The following is a 4389-nucleotide window of genomic DNA, read 5'->3' as shown; positions in this document are numbered from 1 at the left end:
GTATGAATGCATCACCATTACGTTTGATGTGTATGTGTATATATGTGTTTTGTAAAATTCTCACCACCAGGCGTTCACTTTTGGTAAATGAACATCAAAGCAATGTCACGTTTCATAATTGTCACTGATTAAACATACCTTGCTTACAGTCTGCAGTTTTAGCTCATCAATTGCTTTGGCCAATACACCTCTGCACCTGTGTCATTATTTGCAATGGAATTAAAGCGTTTACTTGTATTCGTTACAGAACTTACATACAGTAGTAAAGTCTTTGAAAGCAGGAACTGCCGATTTTCTCACAGACTTTCCAACAAGGTTTCCTGACATACAATACATGTACTCTATGCAACTGCATGCTGTCTACTATTACTTATGGACCAAGCGTATAAATAAGTTCAACTTTTGGTTTTCCCCTAAAATATGATTTGTTTTAGAATATTTTATGTATTAAATAAGTCATGACAGTAGGATCACATATGGGATTTCTCTATTTTATGTGTCACATGTTTATTTCACTGATTTTAGTAGATATATATTTATGTGCTTATTTATGCACTTATACATATAAAGTACATGTCGGTACATAGGCATGTGTCTGGTGGTGGGGTGGGCTACTAGAATTAGCATTATATTTATTATTGGTTGTAGTGGCTTTAATGAAAACTAAAAAAACATTTGAGGGCTATTTAACAAAGATTCCTTGCTGGGACAGGGACTCTCATAGGGATAGAGATATATGCCCTCATTCAGAGGCGGTCGCAAGAAGCGATCGCTCTCTCTTAATGAGGGCGACCACTTCCTTTTTTTTAGTGCGGCCTCCTGGTCGCTAGCTAAGCTGTGGGTTACCACCCACAGCTTAGCGACCGACCAGGTTGATGGTCGCGATGGTAAACACCATCGCGACCATCAGGGATTACGACGAGACCCTAACGTTGGGTTTTGGCAAACACAAGCCCCAGGGAGCTTCCTGCCCTGAAAGAGCAGGCAACTCTCCACTGACATCACTGATGATGTCAGTGCGGCCGCCCACAAAATGGTAGGTGTTCCTTAAGGAACGCCTCCGTTTTTGAAACCACCCTCCCGGCCCACCTACAAAACGGGGCAAGCTGTCGATCAACATCGACAGCCGCCCCTTTTGTAGAGAGCTCTGGAGCGAGAGAGTTTCTCTCTCGCTCCGGGGCTTGTGCACGCGCAGTGCGGCCGCTGAACGTGCGCATAGATAACCATCGACCCGGTTGCGAGCGCATCGGCACTTGCAACCGGGTCTGAATGAGACCCATAGTACTTGCAGGGACACTTAAACTGCCATTTCCATATGGTTTTATTCTTAATAAATAAACCCTTTACTAATTAAAATTTGAAGCTACAGTAAATACTTATGCTGCCATTTAAAACTCAAGCAATCCCACTGTCTCCCTTTTGCACAGCTGCCTGATTTGTTAGCTTTTTCAGAGCTTGACGTACAGTACATTTAATATTTTCTATATCTACTGAGTTCATCCTTGGTAAGACGCAATAGACGTCCTATTATTGGCTGATAGCTGATCAATCACCTACAAAATCAAGCAGATGGACTCTGCCACCATTTAAATTTGATGTGCCCTCTACTTGTACAATCTCCTCTTTTCAAAGCTAGTTTTAAACACTGTTGTCCTGCAATTACAAATCGTGTTCCTGTGTATGAGAAAGATAAAAAGCACACACAGTAACAGTGGCTAGCCTGGGTAAGCATGGAATTCCATTCTGTACAGTAAGGCCATGTGTTTAATAACAGACACAGGCCCAAAAAAAAGCAAATTGAAATAACAGCATTTGCGCGTCGAGACCTACGTTTGGAAATTTGCAAATTACGTTCACAAATGCAATTAGTAGTGTTCTATGGGCCTGATTCATTACGGATCGCTATTATGATCACAGCTGCGATTACGCACGCAGACCCACTGCGAAAATATGCTAATGTTTGCATAACATAAGGACACCCACTTCCTCTTACTCACATCCGTAATACCTTGCAAGTCTGCCTCACATACAATTGCAACAGGTCTGACCTTACTTACTTAGAATGTGCTAACCTCATCGCACGCAGTGAAAGCTCAAGCTGCATATGCTATCGCAGTGGCTAATTTCTGAATGCCGCACTGACGCACCTGCATTTTCACTGACCACCCCCCCGTTAACACCCCGCAACAGTCACTTTCTGTCAATCACTCTGCGATGGGTCTGCATGGTCACTACGATCGCAGTGTGATTACAGTGGAGCCTTCGCGCATGTGCACTGCGATGCCTGCGCAGAACGCAACAATCGGCCATCTGTGTACGAAATCGCAGTTGCAAACTGTAATAAATCAGGCCCTATGTCCTTTCTTGTGTGACATATAAAATGAGTCCATAGATTCCTCTTGTGCATTGGATACTTCCTTTTGTAAATTGATGTGTGGGTATATTGTGATATTGATAAATGTAATGGTACTTTGGGTCTCAGGGGTTTATATTTAATATTACACAAATATGATATATCAAGTCTAAAATATTTATGATTATGTGTGTAAATTGTTTCTTTAAACCAAATGATAAGATACAATAGCTACTGTATTTATGTGTCAACTGTTCTAATTTGCTAAAGGGGTTAGTGTTGCAGGTTATACAGAACCTGCAAATGTGACGTGTTATAAAAAAATAAATAAAAGCCACAATTGTTTTTTGTTGGGAGAAAGTTTGTACTTCATTTTTGTTTCATATATGAATCTCCCCTCATTAGCTTGAACCTTTTTTGTTACCATTTGCTCATTATTTTACATTCATGTAAGCTGCATACACACACAATGATTTTGTTACCAACGATTTTATGAACGATTTTCTGTCAGCTTATCTGTCAGATTTTTTAAAGTGTAATGAACTACAAACGATTTTTGTAACTTCCCTTAATGAAAATCGTTCAGTTGGTCAGTCAGAATAAACTACAAATGGGAACGCGCATGAACGATTATCGTTCATCGTTATAACTCAGAAACTGAACGATTTTTTCAACGATTAAACGATAACAACATTGTTATAGTTAAATCGTTCAAAAAATCGTTACGTGTGTATGCACCTTTAAGTGTTAATTTGTGGTCCAAGTCATGAGACGGACAGTAATCATTTTACTGAAAAGTCCCAAAAATCATTCCACCTAACGGGTCAATCCAATTCCAAAAGCTTGCAAACATCGCATGAATTCACGCTCCCGAGAAATGCAAGATCCAATTAGAAATGCTTATTTATGCTAGTCAGGGCGAGGGTGTGCAAATTTTAGTTTGCAACTCCTGAAAAGGGAATGTGGCTTTATGAAACTCCCCTGTTCATCACTCTAGAGGGCATGCCCAGCAAAATGTCGATGCTCTGCTGCAGCATGCTACTGCTCCATCCTCTCCCGTGGCCGCTCCCAGAATGCCATGTGTGACAACATCACACCCGGCACCATCAGCTTTGTCGGATCCTGGGAGGGATTGGGAACAGCAGCACAGTTTGTGAATATGGCACCGCTGGAATTGAATGGTATGCCTCACACAGCCCATTCACGTTATGCCACACAGTAGTAGTGCCCCTTATAACACATTCTGCAATGCAGTAATAACCCTTATTCATTATGCCACACAGTAATGCCCCTTACACATAATTCCACACTAAGTAATGCCCCCTACAGATTATGCCACACTAAGAAATGCCCCTTACACATTATGCCACACTAATTAATGCCCCTACACATAATGCCATACAGTAATGCCCCTTACACATTATGCCACACACAGTAATGCCCTTTATAACACATTATGCCACACACAGTAATGAACTTTATAACACATTATGCCACACACAGTAATGCCCCTTGCAAGTTATGCCCCTTACACATTATGCCACAATAAGTAATGCCCTTTACACATTATGCTACACTAATTAATGTCCCTAACATATTATGCCATGCAGTAATGCCCCTTACACTTTATGCTACACTAAGTAATACCCTTTACACATTATGCCACATTGTAATGCCCTTTACACATTATGCCACACTGTAATACACCTCTCCCCAAATAACTCACCTCCCCCTGCCTGCTCAGAGTCAGGCACACAGACAGGCTCAGCTAGAGGCTGCTCCTCCATGACCCACTCCTCTCTTCCTTGTGACTACTCCCAGTCCCAGAATGCCATGCATGACCGCGACGACGTCAAGCGTTGTGACGTCATCATGCCTGGCAGTGGGCACTGGCATTCTGGGAAATTGTGGGAGGAGGGAGCAACTACTGTCTTTAATGGCAGTGTCACAGTGGGCAAGAGCAGATGGTCACCGTCATATCAGACGATGCCAACTGGGTGACTGCAGCTGCGTCCTCAGGCTGTGTCACCCTGCTT

This window comes from Taudactylus pleione, unplaced genomic scaffold, assembly GCF_031769625.1.
Source record: "Taudactylus pleione unplaced genomic scaffold, aTauple2 ptg001326l, whole genome shotgun sequence".
Lineage (NCBI taxonomy): Eukaryota > Metazoa > Chordata > Amphibia > Anura > Myobatrachidae > Taudactylus > Taudactylus pleione.
Note: the sequence above shows the minus strand (reverse complement) of the source record.